The 19060-nt window shown below is 36.8% G+C and overlaps 1 protein-coding gene across 3 annotated transcripts in view; it reads right to left on the bottom strand.

Moving 5' to 3' along the window:
- RABGAP1L (RAB GTPase activating protein 1 like) overlaps window positions 1-19060 on the bottom strand; it is a 232724-nt gene that overhangs the window by 122583 nt on the left and 91081 nt on the right. The gene's annotated exons all lie outside the window — the stretch shown is intronic.

Here is a 19060-nt window from a genome sequence, read left to right as displayed (position 1 = left end):
AAATAAAACAAAACAAAATAAAATAAAATAATAAAATAAATAAAATAAAATAAAATAAAATAAAATAAAATAAAATAAAATAAAATAAAATTACATGGTAACCAGTAAAATTACATGGTAACCAGATTAAAACTTGGCCCAAAGACTCCACTGCCAGGTAACTGAAGCAAAAAATAAAAAGCTCAGCTACAAAGAAATGGAATCCAGCCAAGTTAATTTTGTAGAAAACCACACAAAATAAGAAGGCAATACACCATGAGAGAATTTGATTTCAAATCTCTCATCTTTTCTGTGAAAGATGTACAATACTGACAGCACAGATGGCACCGACTCAGTCCTAATCAAAACTAATGAAGTTGAACTTGATACACAGCCCTTTAATGAGCAGAATGTATTTTTGTTTTCCCATCCATTTGAAAGCTATCAAACAGCAATGAAATTATTAAGCCAGCACATTAAATGCACAATGTATCATAACAGAGGTAGTATTTTGTGAACACCTAAGAAAATCAGTAGCAAATGATGAAAGATAGATATTTAGTTGTAGGTGGTTTTCCTGTCCCAATACGAAGTTTAATTAGTATAATATACTACTAACACTTAAAGGAAAAAGTCCAGTTTTGTTATTTTATAGTACACTTTAAGGCAACACTCTTTTAAAAAAACCCTCCCCTCATTAGCATTTAAATTAATATATTGGACATACCCAGCAAAGATCATGGTAATGATTTAGTTGACATTTCACTTTTGTAGCAGCTACAGCATTAAAATCTTCATGCTTGAGGGTCAGATAGAAATGAGGAAAACATGTGGAATAACTAAACAGCCATACCATGCCTACATCTCTATGTTACTGCTCTATTTAATTAAAAACCAGTAAGCCTGTATTTTTATTGAGTTCTCTTTTAATTATTTTTAAAATAAAAATATCAACTGCCTCATCACAAACAGCATCGACTACTAACAAAAAGAATTAGTGCATGGATTAGAGAAAAAAAAATTTAAAAAAAAATAACAAAACCATACAAGAGACTATTTGTCAGTCGGATGAAATAAGAAAATTCACCTCCAGCACATCTTACAAAGAGTTCATTATGTCTCTATTTTGAGATATTGACAGCACTGTGTCTCCAGCTCTGTTATTCCATGCAAACATGGCTGTCCTGCAGGAACTGCTGAAGGGAGAACAGCAGCACCTGGGAAATGCTTGCACACCACTGAATAGTAACTGGAAGGTAATAGAAGTTTGCTTAGATAATGCAAAACTAGAAAGAATGTCTCTTTATCCCTCCTTGTCACAGATTCTTATCAGTTTGAAACCTGGGTTTTCAGGATTGCATGCATCTGATTGCACTGCTTTGGTATAAAAAATTGATTAGATGAAAGGCCATCAAAATCAATATCAACCATATATATATCTAGGCTAAACACTGAAAAAAAAAAGTGTTTCATCTAATCTGATTTAAAAACAAAAACCCAAACTTCATGATAAGAACCATAAAATTAGGCATTTTTTAAAAACCCTGTCCTACTGAATTCCTTTTGTGCAAGAAAGCAAGATTGAGAAACCTGGTACAAAAGATAACACTAATATAATAAAAACATCCCTCTTAGCATTTTTATTAATTATTTTCATAAACATATATTGTGCCTTGCAATTAAAATTCCATGTGCCCGAGTTGCCATGGTAGCACAACTTCCACAGAACAAAAAATCCTTCCAGCTCAGCCTCGACAGGGCTGGAAATCTGAGAGGAAGACTGTGTTTGGATGGTCTGCAGGGTGGCTGGTGGAGACAGGAGAGAAATCAAGAGGAAAAAAAATTGCTTCCACTGCATTAGAAAAATGCAGCAATCAATAGCAAGTGAGACTTAGCATCGATACAAGTGAGACTTGGGCATTTCCAGGGTGGCCCCTGTGATTCTCTACGTGCAAATTCTGAATTTACTGTTTTTCTTCCTCTCCCTGAAATTGTCTCGGGTCCTCTAACAGCTGCAAACAATTCTGACAGACTCTGTGAGTGTCGCTCACCTTGGGCAGTTTGGTCACAGCTATAAATAGTGGCTGCTGCCATCTGGGATTCTTGTGCTCTGCCGGCAGTGATGCCAGCACCAGGTTCTGCCAGGGCTGGGCTGGGCTGGGCTAGGCTGGGCAGCCCCCCCACTGCACACAGGGCAAGGCAGAGATAGTAAAGTGAAGAAGAGAAATTGTACTGCTGTAATTAACTGCTGGTTTGATCCTCACGACTGTAAAGGAACGGGGTGAAGGCAAAGAGAACCTTAAAAAGTGTAATGAATAACTGTGTGCAGTCTGCAGGCACTTTCCTGACTGCAACAGACACAGTTCCTCCTGATGACACCATTCTTGGTTTCAGTTTCAGAGAAACTAGTAATAAATGAAAATAAACCTCAAATACCAATGGCAGTAGCCAAAAATAATCCAGCCAAACTGAACTTTCTGAATGAGTCAGCATCGAGGATTTGGAGCCAGCCGAGGCACAGGGGTTCTTCTGTCCCCCTGCCCCAGCCTGAGGACAGGCCCTGCTTGCCCTGTTTCAACACCAAAGCATGACAAGGAAACACCAATTTGCTTCCAGCATCACCAAGCCAGGTTGGCTTTTCAGAAGCAAATGATCCTATTACTGTGATGCCTGTCATTTAACATCATTGTTCCCTGTGGTGGGCACGGGGTCAATGTGAGTGACCCCTGTGAACATACATGACCACAATGACTGGGAAATGCCTTATTTCACCACAAAATAGATTGCAATAAAGTTGAAAACAAATCTGTTTTCTGGCACTGCCAAATAACGTTGCTAATTTGTGGAAAAAAAACCCTAAACGTGGTAGCTTGTATTTTTTTCCTGATTTTTGATTCTCCTTTCTCTGTGGTCAGAAGCAGAACTGTTACTGATCCGCTACTGGATTCTGTCTATAAAGAAAATAAGTACTTTCACTACCCATAAAATTTAACAGATGCAGAATGATAGTGAAGTTGGAGCTTCAGACCTGTCCATGCTGGGACTACAGACCCTTTCCCCATCCTGGAAAGACCCTTCAGACATACAGCATAGCTCATCCTGTCTCTGCTTCTATTCAGGACCTCTGCTATAAGGATAAGAGTTCTTCAAGATTTGAAGAAAGAAAGAAGACCTTAGCAAACAAAGGTGGCTCTCAGAAAACAGGCTCCTAAGTCTGGCTGAAAGTAAGAGTCTGTCCCAGCTCAGCTGTCTGGTTCAGAAGGATGGCATCTGGAGATCTCTATCTTCTTCCCTGACAGCAGCCAGGATTTTCCAAAGCTTTTTCCATTTTCCATTGCTTGAGTGCAGATGAAGCCTGTGCTCCATCAGGAGCTCAGTTTGTGAGAGGAGTGAGGTACCCAGCAAGTAGTAATCACTTGAGTATCTACAAAGCAAGTCAGTAGGAGGAGACAGCAAATACATTTACTTTTTTCAAGGAAATCTTTCTGACAAGGTAATCTCTAATGTAATTTAACCCACGTCTTGTTAACTTGCACACTCTTGACACGTTAAAAACCCCTTCTCCTTGGGTTTTTGGGAATTTGCCTCAGCAGCAGAACCAGTGTAGCTGGAACATTCATTTCCTCTTTCTAGGCAGCTAGCAGAATTCTATTTTCTTGTAAGTGACTCTATCAATGATTTTGTTTCAATTATGTGTTCAGACTGCCAAATTGGATAAAATGCATCCTCTACAAAATTTTCATCTCATCCCCAAAAATTTAAATTTACCTGCCCGGATAAGCAAAAAAGCACAGAAGAGGCTTTTTACAAGCAAGTACTACTAATCCATTGCAAACTTGATGTAGTTTTAAAAAAAAAAAAATTGCCAGTGCAGAAATATACACCTGATTTCCTGCAGTTTTAGAGTTCTTCGACTAATACAGAATTATAGAATTGTTGAGGTTGGAATGGACCTCTGGAGATTCTCTCCTCCAAGTCCCTGCTCACAGCAGAGGCACCTACAGCAGGTTGTTTGGCAGCACTCAGTCAACCTCTCCTTGGGACACAGAGCATCTTCACGCCCTGGGCTGGACTCACTTCAACCTGCCCAAGTCATGCTAGAGACTAACTAATTTTTTTCCATTTTTGCAGCAAAGTTTCTTTCACATTGAGGTTTTCAGGCCAGAAACCAGTGGGTTTTTTGTACAACATTAAGCCTGAAGCACTACAGGAGAGCAGCAGAACAAAAGGTTTTTATCATTACTCTTCATGCTTTAATTACCTTTATCAAATACCATCTGAGACCAGCTATTTTTAAACCCCTCCACTGATTCTGTAATTATGTTCACTTAACACAGATTTTATTCTTCCCTACTTAAGCAGCTCTATCCTAAATAAAACCTAGTAAGTGTGCACAGAAAGTACCATGGGATATTTACACACCAACCAACCTGAAAACAGCACCTTCCAAACAAAGCTCTGTGTTCAAGCAGTCACTTAAACACAAACTTGGTAAAAGGGAAACAGAAGAGAGAGATAGCAAAATGATTTAGGTCTACACAAGACTTCAGTAGCAGAAGCAGGTGGTGATTTTGCTTTTTTTGCACTGGAAATACAATTTGTGACCATTTAAATAACAAATTGACATGGTGTCTTTCTTACTACATATGCAGTGTCATTTTTTATGCATCCATTCAGAAAATGAAAACCAAAATGCCCATTTTTTTTTTTTTATTATTTATCATCACAACTGAGTTAATATCTGTCACTAAACCTGGTAATATTTGCCCAAAATGCATGAGATACTATTAAGCACTTTGATTATTACTATAATTATTACTATTAAAAACTCACTTTTACTTATCATCAGTTTCTTAAAAAGGGTTCTTTATCTTAGCTAAATCTAAATGCTGAGCTAGACAAGACAAACCTTTCCAGAGGCCCTATATAAAAGGTATCCAGGACTGAAACCATCCTTATCACTGAGCCACTGAAAGAATTCAAGAAACAGAAAAGCCACAACCTCCAAAAAAAGCAGGACAGGATGGCAAACTCCTATGTATGGAAACTGAGAAAAGGCAGGAAAACAGCCCACTGGAAAGAAGGGAAAAGCTGCCCACTAACAAGTGTAAGGAGATGCATCCCATTGAAAACTGACGCATCAATTACATCAAACACTCAAAAAACTGAAGCAGAGTAACCCAGCACACAGGGAAAAAATGAGTAAACTGTCATGGGACTAAGGCAGGCAGCACACTGAATTGGAATCAGAGTAAAAAATGTCTTTTGAAAATTTCTTTATCCAGGCAAGGTCCTAAATAACAAGGTCCTAAAAGTGTCCTGTTCAGGCTGGCTTTTTCAGAACAAAGGAACCTTAAATTTTTTTTTTTAATACACAGTGGCAGACAAGAACAAGAGAGGCACAGCACATCTCACATCTGCTGTTTACCTCCAAGTTGGGACCTTGAGACATGAGAAACATCAATTTAAAGCCTTCTTACACCAAGGACAAAATTTAATCCAATTCTTCCATATCCTCCCCAGTGAGCATTCAAAGGGAGCTCTCTACAAGCTCTTCTTCAAACACTCAAAGAAAGCAGACTATCAGCACAAGAGGGTCAAATGATTGACAAAACAGGGAGCACTCCTCAAACAGAGAAGAAAAAAATCAATATATTACCATGAAAAAATACCAAAATCTTGGTAGAGGCTCTATTAATACAAGTCTAATAGGTGAAAAACAGAACAAAGATCCCAAAACAAAAAACTGATGCTATTTGATTTAAAAGTCTTCCCTCTTTTAGGCATTTTGAGCTGGACTGATAAATGCTTTTTGGGAATATTGTTACGATTGTGTGACTTACCCATATGTGTTAATTCAAAATGTAATGCAACTCTCTGTTGTTCTGGAAAGCTAAAGGAATGCTAAGTATAGCTCAGATCCTGACAATATTTTTAAAAATACCTAATTTGTTCATTCTGTGTTCTTCTGCTTTGATAATAATTTCTTTTCATCTCTCCCTGACTCACACATTGAGGCAACCAGAGGAGAATGAAGAAATAGAGGTAGGAGGAGAGTTGAGAAGTGGCAATGACTTGAAAAGCTTTAAATGCCTTCAATCATCTGGAAAATCATAAGTACCAACCCTTCAACTAAAGCCTCATGACACATAGTAGTGAGCAGTTTTTAGTAGTTCACTACTAGGTACCATTAAATTTTAAGCTTTTCTTCACTTTTATGGCATTTTTGGTTCCTAATATAATATGTAAACAAATGCACTTTGAGTTTCACACTGGAAAAAAGTACTTGATTTACACTTACGAAGAACAAGAAAAAAAAACTGAAGGGAAGGAACTAGAAAGGAGCCAGAGCTCTGCCATTCTTCAACCACAATTGGCTTGAGACATTTCCAGCTCCTGCTGGAAAACTACATCTTGATTTTATTGGAGAAAGAAACAACAGAAAAAAGCAATGCTGAAATTTTTAACAAAAACCAAGTAGAAGTTGTAGTTTACCCACAGTGAAGCCAGATATATCAGCATCCTTCTCCAATGCTTTGAGGGCTACTGATGGTTGGACTCTGCTTCCACAAAAATATTTTGAAAACACTGAAGCATTTGTATGGAAATTATTCACCTCGACTACACCTTTAAAGGAAGCATCAGAAAACATCAGAATTTCTATTTTCATTTACTTTTCAGAAATTAAGTTTTAACTTAAAATAAAAACTCTGAGTGAATGTAACCTTTGAAAATATTTCTGGAATGCTTGCATGATAGGGAACATAATCCAGGAGCAGACAGAACTTTAAAAATGGGGAAAATCAATATGCACGATAGTGACCATCAGACCAAGATTTTAATTGATACCCATTTACAGATCTGCAGAAAGAAAAATCATAGAGTTCTTGCTTTGAATATCTTCTTACACTCAATTTTCTGAGTAATTTTGGCAGCTATCATCAGCAGGTACTTTATAAGTACAGTACTCAAAAGGGAGTTTATACGTCACCTCTTGCTGTGCCACATTCCATTCACTCACAAAGAATTGGATTAGATAATTGGTCACATTTCAAGAATAAGAACCTGATTTTATAAGAACTAAAAATTGTTCAGCACTCCCTATAATTAAAAGACAATGGCATGTAAAATATGCTGTATTTCAACCCTAAATTTAGATAAATATAAATCAGTATCTCCAAATCCAACACAGAAAGTCTTAAAGAAATTATTCATATCAAACATGCAAATATAATTTTCTTTCTAAGAGAAAGAAGTAATATTAAAAAAATGGCAAAAAACCCCCCCACATTTAAAATCAAGTTGAAATGTATGAAAATAACATCATGCAGACAGAAATAAAGGCTGCAAATTAAGGAGCTTGCAAGCTCCTTTTCTTCGAGGTGCTTTTTCTTCAAGGAGAAAGAGCAGCAATTATACCACTGCTCAGGCCCAGGAGTTGGGCATCAGGACAAAGAAGATGCATTTGCAAGCAATCCAGGTCAGACTTGCTAATACCACAACATACATCTCCCTGACATTAACAGAGACCAACAGACATAAATTAATTGCAGGCAGTAGATAATACGTTTATATTTCTACTCTGATTTTTAGTTAAGAATGGATTTTGTGAAATGAAAGCTATAGGAAAAGTTCTTCTGCTGTTTTTCAGTAATTATTTAAGAACTGTTGCAATTAAAGAAACAAAAATAGTGATTGATTATTTCTTCTGAATCAGAGCATCTCTGTTGCTACGAGCAAGGCTTTCCATCACTAAATGATTAATCCTGCTTATCCTATGCAGATGTGTTTATGAAAATCAAATAACTATTTCTTTTTAGCTCCAAAAAAATACAAATTTAACAGGGCCTTATGAATCAAAATGTCCCTAAATGCTGAGGCCTTGTGACTTCAAATTCCTCTATTTCTAATGTTATAATCACATTCAGAATTGTTTTGGCATGCATATACAGCAAAATAACATGTTCAGTGACAGTTTGTATCTACTGAAAGCTTTGTATTAATAAATTTCTTATATTCCCTCTCAATATTTTTCAGTAATGAGACTACTTTCAAGTCCTGCAAATAAAAAAAACATTTCTATCTACATATCTAACAGCAAAATCAGCAGACAGCACTGTCCAAAGGATTGCAGACATGGAATTGGCAGTAGCAAATCCTACCAAGACTTTTCCCACTCCCACACTAGGGATGGAGGCAAGTGGGCTGAATTCATTTTTCACAACCATGAAGAGAGGGAGAAGAGTATTTTTTGAAGAGTAAAGAAACATATCTAAAAAAGTTAGTTTTTTATCTTAATTCTCACCTAACTCCCCGAGACCCTTTTTTTTAACTGATGTGTTTTCTTGGAGGCTTATAAATTTTACATTTCAACTTCTACCAATACTTCCTCTCAGCAGATACACATTTAAACAATCTAAACCCCAAATAAAGGAATGGAAATAAAACAAGAACCTGAGTTGGCAAGGAAGTTGCACAAAGTAAATTAACTACATTTATTAGTTACAGTATAGGAACCATGATATTTGTACCCACCTAGCTGAGTCTAACCATGCAATGACTTGGAAAGATGTAACTCATTTATCTTTCACAGAAAACAAGAAATAGTCTGAGCAGCAGTGCTCTGGCTCATGTTAGGTCCTGTAACTGTGCAGCTGAATGAAAATAGAAGAAAATTAGGAGGGAAATAGAAGCCTGCACTTAGAAAACAGAAAAAAAAACTATCTGAACTTTTTCAGTACAGAAAATACCACAACAATCACATTTATTTCTATCTAAAGATCTCCTTTTGCATGCTAAAGGTTCAAGATATCCATTACTTCAAACAGTAACAAAAGAACAACTTTTTATAGTTTACTACAGAACGAGGTAACATCATTTACAGTGGGTTTCCTGCCTCATTTTCCCTGGATCCATGTGAGTAGCTCTGACTCAGACATCCCTGCTTTAATGTCAGTAATCTCAGCAAAGTCAGATTCAGCAGTGTTCTAAAATAACCACCACTCTTGGGTTTTGCTTTTAGGTCTTAACATAAGACACAGTTACTGTGCTAAGAAAAAACAGTGGTTTTTCCATGCATCCGAAGTATTCGCCAAGCTTGTTAGCATGATGGGACATCATAACTACAAAAATATCTGTATGATACAGAACAAGACCAGTTGCAACTTAATGAACATAATAAGAAAAGTTTTTAACATAAATGGCAAATATTACAATTGCTATTAGAAACTAAAGGAATCTGTACAGGAAAAAAAAAAAAAAAAAGGAAAAAAAAAAGCAAACTATATATTAGCATTTCACTTCTAAGAAGAAAATTACTTACTCTAACCATGACAAATGGCTACACTATATACCCTTTTAGTATAAAGAACATTACATTGTCACTTGATTTGCAACGTTTTATTCTAAAACCTTTCTTAAAGCAGATAGGTGTCATTTCCACTTAACTGTTGCTAAATCTCTGCAGTACTACCTGCACTAAGACCAATGTAAACAAGAATTTTATTTTTTTTTAATTCAGTGGCATTCAGAAGAGACTTTTTCTAATTCACTTCTGCCTGCTAGCACCTCCGCTGTTGGAAATTAGAGGCAGAGAAATGTTGGTGCTTCACAGTACACTGGCAATGTTGACTGTTTTTAACAAGAAATGAAGACAAGAGGAATTTTATTTTCCTATCTTCCCTTAAGACAATTATCTCTACACTAAAGCTTAATATTTCAATATGAAAATTATTCAGCATACTTCAATAAAGGAACCTCCTTTGGTTTCACCAAGCACACAGCCTCTATTTCTCTCTGGCCTCTTTGCAGTAACCTGCTACTGTCCCACCAGTATCCCCAGAGACTCTGCAATCTTTTCTTTGTATTTTCTTCATCAAACTCTGCAATCATCTCTGATCAAGGCCATCTCAAGCCATCACCCTCCTTCTCAAACCACTCTCCCTGCAGCAGCAGCAGCCAGCAAAGCAGAGCTTGGCAGACTCTATCATTTGCTCTCTTTGTGAAAATGGATGAGAACCTGACAAGTGTGAGACAGGAGGTGGATCAACCAAACCATCTCACCACCTCCTTCAGACCTATGGGCAGATTATTTCCCCTTACCAGAACAATAAAACCAGGCTTTGGAGACAGGAGAACTAGTAGGCTATTCAGGCAGTTCCTGTGCCTTCTCTTCTGCCTTCAGTCCCATGCTTTTTTAAAAACTGTGAATGAGGTGAATAACATGATTTCAATTTCTGTTCTGTATACCAGAAAACACTGTCTCTGCTGTTAAGAAAGAAATGTGTCCAGAAGGAAAGAAAATTACCAAATACTGCTTTAGACAGAAGCAATCTATTTTCCCCTCCACTTTTAATATATTTATAATCCATCCTCTTTATTTCCTCAAGTATTATGTTGCTGAATAGGCTGAGCAGGCTTTACAAACTCTCTTTACCTACTGAAAACAGGTTCTGTTTCAATACCTTTAATACTGCAGGCTAAATGTGAGCATTGATACCATTCATATACCATCTTGACACTGAAAGTGTTGGTGTGCATTGTCTCTCTTTTTAAAAGCTTCATCACCATTCTGTGACCTTTTCTTCATCTTGTCATTTCTCTGGGATTTGTTGCAACAAATAACAAGGCTTCCTTTCAGTACCCAATTACAGGAACAATGTTATCCTCTAACTGCATAAGACAGCTTTTCATTAAACTTGTTCTCACCGATACATCACTATTAGCAATGCACTGAAATTGGGTTTTTTAGCCTCATTTCCCTCTGAAATTAATCTTCCCAACTACACCCTGAGTTCCATCTTTGTTTCAGTTTGTGGCTTCCTCCATGGGAAGGGGCATGGAAGGCATTTTTATTGACACATAAAGCAAAGGTGCTTGATGCTTACATTTGTAATACACTTTTATTATTTGGAGACAAATTGTTCGCAACTGCTAGGTCAGAAATAGAAAAAAAAATAGTTCAAAACCACTGTTGTCACTAAATCCCACTCTTATTTACCTCTGTATTCACAGATGGGCAGCAGAGATTTGTAAAGGAATTAATTTGTTGCATCTGTGAACAAATAGTTACTTAAGGAAAAAATACCTGCATGGTTCGTAAAGGCTATTATGGTTTTATTTGGAGATTTTTTGAGTTTGGGGTTTTTTTGAGGGCTTGAGTATGGGAAGATTGGGAGGTCACAATGTCTCCCTTCATCTGCTCAAATTTTGGCCAAAATATTCTTCCTCATGTTGCACTTTTTTTTTTTTTTTTTAATTTAGAGAATTCTGAACATGTTGTTCTCATAGCAATGTTTTCTGTGTTGCTCGCTCTGAGAAAAAGGATGTTAAGTGCTACCATTCAAATCAATTACACCCATAGAATACACCCCAGTTTTTTCCACAGGAGGGCTGACACCTTTGCAGACATAGAGTATAGTAAGGCACATGATAACCAATTGTAATTGGCATCATCTGCAAAACAAAAAGCCTAAAGAACATCACTGCAATACCTAGAGATATTTATTCACATTAGTAATTTTTCTGGGCTGCTTATTTTGAATAAAGCATCATGACTTACAGTACAAACAGTGCATTTATTTACACTGTTAATAATACATCCCCAACAACATTGTTGATAATTACACTATCTGTACAATATATCATTCCCATAACCTTCTCATTACTAACTCTATAACACTCCTATAAGCTACTGATTTAAAACTCCACACACAGTCACATCCGTGTAAGTATTAGAATTATCCTGTTATTTTATAGAGTAGAGAACCAGTATCTCCTATGCATAGGGTTTTCTGAGCCAACAAAGTAGAGCCTTACTAGAATTTGAACATTCTGTCCATGTGGCTTGGGTATTATTCGTATCTTCTTGGGTATTATTCGTATCTTCTTATTCACCTTGGAATACCACAAACCTGAATAACTAACTGTACTTGGGAAGGCTGGTACTAAAAAGTTGTTCATTTTTTACTGCAGAGTATTTCCTTATATATAATAACAGCAGAAAGAAACTCAGCACAGTGTGTGGTTTCCTCTGCAAAAGGATACAGCATCCACCAGATTCTGGCCATAACAGAAATAATTGCTAAACACTGTTCCACTTCCATAAAAAATGAGCAGTGCATTATGAAGAGTGCTGACTCTCTGGCACAAAGCTTTCTAAGAGCACACCACTCTTCTGATTTGCCAAATTAATTTATGGACAGAAACTTGCCACTAATGTCAGTGTAAGATGGTTTTTTTTTTACTGTTTTTGTTGTAAGGTATGTTTGGGTTTGATCTTTAGAAAATGCAGCTCACCAGAAGCAGTTATTTTCTTCACACTTTAACCAGGAAAATTTCCAAATTCTGCAAACTGTCCCATCTCAGTCTCCTGAGAAGCACATTTATAGTCCTCTTGGAAAAGCCTTCACTAGGCTCTCAATTTCAACTCCATATGGGATAGGAAAATATTAAGACCGATCCCGACAGATAAATCGGAGTTCACATACAAGATTTGAAAGTGTGTAATTGATGGTGACAATTACAAAAACTGCAGTTCTAATCCCAGATTTTCTAAAAAGCATCACTCATCTAGACAAAGTTGCATCACTGGCCTACTACAGACATTTGCTTATTCCTTAGATGATGGATGCTGCTCATCCAGTGCTATTTCAGCTCACACTAAAAATTACCAGGGATCAAACAAGCTGGTACCAAACAACTGTTTCTGCTGTTACTTTTCTAACCCTGTTTTAAAGCTTTTTATGCCCCAATCAAGCCAGCATGTACAAATGTAACAACGCCAACTTCTAAGAAACCTTTTAGTTCTAACATAACTTTTGTTACAGAAATCTCTATGAAAAACAAATGAGGAAAAAAAACAAACAACAAACCACTGTTGGTTCCAACAGAAAAGTGATTTATTCTTACCCACCTGCTACCTAGCAGTTTGAAAATACCTGGGACTGTATATATATTATATATATATAATATATATATATATATATATTAGATGAAGAACAGCTGAAACCACCTATCTTTTCACCCATCCTGGACACTGGACAGAACTGTGACTGCTGAGCTTAAGAGAACTACTCACAACATAAATTTCAATGAAATGCAGCTCAACAAGAATAAGCTCTCTAGTAAGGATGCAATGGATATTATCCACTGTGAAAGCAGTAGAAAACACCCATCCCAGTATTTCACTGTTTTATTTTATTTCATTTCACACACACTGTCCAACCTCTCATCTAAGTCTTTTACCAGCTGAAATACAACTCTGAACCTTTGAAATACATTTTGATCAACAGAAACAGTTTTCAAGTGCTCTCTATTAAGTATTGTTCAGGCCCTGCAGACCTCCAGTTCCTAAGTCAAATGGAAAAATTAGTATAAAATGTACTGTTTCATACCAAAATCATAAGTCAAATACATTTCTGGGAAGGTTACTTAGCTCTACTGCTCCTTTGAAATCATAACAAAATAGTAAGCAGGTGCCAGATACGAAAGGCAAGATCATAGCATGCTAAGAAATATACCTTCTTCTGTTTAGGTGCAGGAGGAAGCACCTGAACAGGGTTTTGAAAAAAATTCAAACTGACCCACTACTTTGAATACCTTCTTAAGACAGCTCTTCCTCTTCTCCAGGAATGTTTTTTCCAACCATGATGCTCTCAGCATGACACAAAGCATCACTTCTTAGAAAACTCTAAAAGCACTTTCAGAATGGGCTGGGTTGGAAAAGATCTTTAAAGGTCATCTGGTCAATCCCCCTGCAGTGAGCAAGGACACATTTAACTACATCAGGTTGCTCATCAAGCTTGACCTTAAATGTCTCCAGGGATGAGGCCTCTACCACCTCTCTGGGCAACCTGTTCCAGGATTTTACCACCCTCACAGCAAAGAACTTCTTAATTTCTAATCTAAATCTATTCGGCTCTGGTTTGAAACCATTGCTCTTTGTTCTACAGAAAAGGGAGAAGCAGAAAAACAGCAGAAAATAAATGCAAATATATATATTAATGAAAAGCAGGAGGAATGGAAACAAGCCACTAGGTTGATGGACTCTTTAAATTTAACCCATAGTAGGATTTCCATCAGTGGTATAACCATCAGTTCCACAATCAGAAACTGTAGTGAGAACCACAAGTCCTCAGGTGTCGCCGATAATGAACTGGGAGCTTAGGCCCAGCTGTGCCCAATAATTAGGGCCTGCCCCAGCCGGAAATGGGCGGGGCTGAAGGGCAAAATAAAAGGCATGCTCCCAGAAGCAGAGAAGAGATGCAGAGAGACGCCTGGGAAGAGAGCCGTAGAGCTCCGGAGAAGAGCCGTGTCCCTGAGAGAAGGCTCGCTGCAACAAGAAACAAAGATCTAAGCTAAATATCTGTAATCCCTAAGCTGGCTAAAAAAAAAATTATTGTGTAATGACTTAGAAGAAAATCATCAGATTTCAAATCTCAGTGAGTCTGCAGACTGTGGAGATTATCTTCTTATTTTCATTAAGAAAAACCCCAACAAACAAATACCCATGGTTGTTATCTGACTGGGATTTTGCATTGCTCAGCAGTCCTGGAAGATCAGGCCAGGTCTATTTAGCCTCAAATTAGTATTTAGGAATTTAACTTGAAATCCCCAGGTTTCCAACTGCTGTTCTTGCTCGTTACATTACAATTCAAAACAGATCCCACTATGCAAAGCTCTGAAAGCCATGAGATACAGTTTTTGGCTCAGAAAGTCCTTGATTAGATTTTTTTAGTTATTGTCTCTATAATTGCTATTTGAGAGTGACCTTTAAGTTCGAGATCTTACCCTGTGGGTATCTACCATGTAATGCAGAGGTTGAACAGATGACAGAGAAACACTGATTTATTTGTGGCTGGGTGGGAGCCTGGGAGTTTCTATTAAGGATGCCATGGCTCCCTCTAACAATTTCTGGGAGCAGGTACAATCTTTTAAGCTGAAAGAAAGATCTCAAGTAGAAATCTGAATTTGTTTTGGACACAGCAGATTATAAAAAGAGAAGTGAGGGTCCTGATCTGTCAGGAAAAGGAAAACTTGGAGTGATCAAGATAAACAAGAATGATCAAGAAGTTCAGAATCAGTTAGAACCCATCTGATCAGCTCTCAGTCATATCTGAATAACTGGATTTTTTTTTGTTCTGTTGTAAACAGAGTATGTTACAGGATAGAGAATTTATACCTGGTGTCAGGACTTAAGTATTTTTACTTGAAGTCTAGGTAATATAAACAGAACATAAACTTAGAGACTGAGAATGCATCAAACAGATCAAATTCAAACTTTCATGCATTTTTTGAAATAAAAAAAGAACTATGTCTAACCATGAGAAAAAATAGGTTTTAAATCCATCCCAAAAAAAGAAGGAATAGAAAGTGCTTCTCTTGCTTTTCTAAATAATCTTCTACTCAGCAAGAAATAATAATCATAGAAATTAAAAGCAATAAAGGTAAGGATGGCAGTGTCAGCTTCTTTTCTCTCATTCAGTCCCATTGAGAGAAATAAAGTAACTAATTAGAACTGTAAAAAAACCCCCACATTGCTCCAAAACCCAGTATTTGACAACACCACAAGAAGAAACACCCTCAAAAATAAGGCATTAGATTTCAGGCAAAACATTCTTAAAACACTTGAAACTTAGACCTTTCCAAAGTTCCCACAGTGTCTGGAGGAAACCAATGCTTTGTGGTACCACGCATGTTACAAAACCATTATGTCACTGAATGCATCACTGCTGAGGAAAGGCTTTGGTTTGTTCTGGTTTGTTCTGTTTGCTTCTAGGTTTCTGTAACGTTCCTGGATGAGTTCCAAGCCCAATCTGGAGCTGATCCCATCCACCCAGATGGTCTCTCTGCATGTGACAGGGTAGGGAGGTATAGGACGTCCTACACAGCTGAGGAGCAAGCAGCTCAGATTTTATATAAACCCTGACAACAAGAGTGCTGTGTTCAAACAAATAAATTGCAAGAGAATCACACTGCCTTCAGGCCAGTTCTCTGAGGCATCAAGAGCATTAAAGACCTTTTTGCAGTCACCTATCATAGGAGCAAAATAATCATGGAGCTCCTGCCTTGCTGGTATGACATTTAGGGTATGTTCTCAAACCCTGAGCATCTCCAAGGGGTTCATGAGTATATGAAGCCTAAAAAGTCCTGACACCACCCATCAACTTGGGAGTGCTGGATGAGTTTTAGGTTTGAAATCCTGAAATGCAGTACAGCAGATTGCCAGTTTATAAAGACCTCAGAATGGATTCAATTCTTCTCCTGTATATTATTTTATCTCCTGTGTTTATCCAGCTAATGTTGAAATGAGCATGAATTGAAAGTTGCACATTTTACATCCTCTAACTATACAGTTGATGAATAACCAAGCCCTTACAAACAGGAGACCAAAATAATAACAAAAATCAAAAAAATAAATCATCTCTGTCACTGTTGAAAGTGACCTTAGAATCAAGCTGGTTATCAAAACTACTAATCTATTATAAGGAGTTAAAAAACTCAAAAATGTATAGTTAAGAGCTACATTTTTCTAAGTGTTATAAATAGGTCTTTTTATTAGGGTTCAAAGCCAAGAGTTTGCTACCACTTGCTGCCTTCAGAACTGCTTCTAAGAGGCTGTAATGGCTTTCAGGATACAAATCCATTGTCACAAAAAATCAAATTCTTGTTCTAAATCTGTGAATTCATAGAACTCTAAGAACACTGAAATCTAAATATAACATAATGTATGCTAATATTGCCCTAATTTAGAAAGACAATTATTAATAAGAAAGCAGGTCAATTCAAACACAGCTGGAGATGCTGTTGCAAAGAACAAGAACTGAAGAGACTGAACTGAGATAAATCACTTTGTCCAGTAAGGGCATAACCTGAATTTCATTGATATCCCTGAGATTATTTTATTGTTGACAATAAAAGCAGCATGAATAAGAAACTGAAGTGTGACCAACAACCTTTTGTTACACAGAAAGTTCTCACAGGATGAAAAAAGGCTTCTTGCAGCAATAGTCAAAGAACCAGGTTAAACGTGTAACAGAAGTTTTACACTACAGCAAACAGTTAAATAATATATATAAATTTTAAGATTACATTATCATATAAATAGAAAAATGTGTTTTCAGTAAAAAAAAAAAACCAACAATCAAAACCAAACCCACAACAAAACAAAAACACAATCTGAAAAACAAACACACACAGGATTTCAGATTTCAGTTCTGCTTTCGATTGCTCAAGTACTCCACCAAGCAGACAAACTGGACAGTAACAGATGACAGCAACAAAACATAAGATTTAATCCTGATTCAGTCCTACTCATTCATCTAGCCACAGAATGTCTTAATGACTTTTATGTTCATATGGTCAATACTCCAGATCAAAGAAAAACAGCCAAGATGCTGCTCATACAAAAACCAAGAGCAATGCAATGTATCTGGAGGGAAAGGAAGGGCTTGACAAGGAAACTGTAACAAAATTTAGCCAAAGTCTTTATAATCCAGCTGTAGAAGCTCTAAAATAATATCCAAGAATTATATTTTTTAAACTGTCATATTTAATGTTTTTTTAATAATGTGAATTAATATAGCATAATATTCTCATACCTAGCTGAGTACACAGAAAAACAATATTGTGTTTTAATCTTAGCAGTCAATTTGCTTATTCAGAAAACAGACTGAAAACATGAAGTGCAACACAGCAAACCCAAGCTACACAATCTCTCCCTTCTCTCTTTCATGGTCTATGCTTTTATAGCAGTATTGATCTTTGGAGCATATGTTACCATATTGACTTCAGCACACAAACACAGATGCAAACTTGTTTCATGGGAGACTCCTGTCCTCATTAGTGATGCTTCTGCTGCAACCCCTTCTCCTGTAATGGAGATGCTCATGAGTCATGGGGTGTACTTGCTTAAAAAAATCAGAAGTTTAGTGCTTTCTATTTCACTGCTAGACTGATTCCTATTTCACTGCTAGACTGATTATAGAAACCTTAAAATTCCAATGCTCTCCTGAGGTGAACTGGAATTCTACTTACAGCAGGGATCAAAGGATAGACCAAAATATAGATATCATCAATATTACTGAACTGATGAGCTACCACATTGGAAAGCTGCAAAAATGCTTTTTCATTAAAGCATTGCAAAGATATGCTGACTTCTAGACTGAAATGTGTCTGCATGTACAAATGCACTGTTAGCAGGTATATTTGCAAAGCACATTACCTTTGTTTTTCATTATTTTGAATTACCATTAACAAGAACGATGTTTCCAAGAATGGGAGGAGGGGGAAACAAACCTCACAGTATCAACTATCTACCTTACTTGTGAATAGTTTCTCTCTAGTCAGATTGTTTTTCAAACAATAATTACTTTTTAAGGAAGAAAAATAAAAAGTCTTTCTGATTTCTGCAAGTTCACTTAAATTCATCTACAAGAAAATGGACAAGGTATACTCAGTCATGAAAATAACTTCAACACTGACATCCTGAGCTACAATTTGGCCTCATATTTTCCCGTATTTCCATATCCCAAATCCATGAACAAGGGGAGGGGGACTCAAGCTCGTCTGAAGATGCAGTCGTGTGTGGAACTGCAATACAGGAAAACAAATTTGAGCACCAAGCCCCCACTTCATGATTTAGCCACTGAAAAAAACAAGGTGCAAGCTCCTAGGAAAAAAAAAAAAAAAAAACCAACCAAAAAAACCCCCAACAAAACAAAACAAACAAACAAACAAAAAAGGACCAGAATGCACCTTACAAATCACCTTTTTTTTTTAACAGAAGAAAATTTTTGACACTGGTTTTAAAGAAAATGAGAAAATGTAGCTGGGGCAAACCAGTGTTAATTGATCGAATTGTAAAAATAAATGTAGAATGCAACAGCTTTCTTCTATAAAAAATAATCTTAAAAGACCATACAGTTTTGAAGCTACACCAACAGGCAGAATCAACTACACACTATTTTCAACTATATAAATATATCAGCCCCAGTTATATGGAGATTTAGTTTGACTTCTGGTTTTACTTTTCACTGGATAATCCATCATTTTAGAAAAGAGATGACACAGGGGTGGAAGA

Source organism: Heliangelus exortis, chromosome 8, assembly GCF_036169615.1.
Source record: "Heliangelus exortis chromosome 8, bHelExo1.hap1, whole genome shotgun sequence".
NCBI classification, from domain to species: domain Eukaryota; kingdom Metazoa; phylum Chordata; class Aves; order Apodiformes; family Trochilidae; genus Heliangelus; species Heliangelus exortis.
The sequence above is the reverse complement of the archived record's forward strand: the minus strand, read 5'-3'. Positions and strand labels throughout refer to the sequence as shown.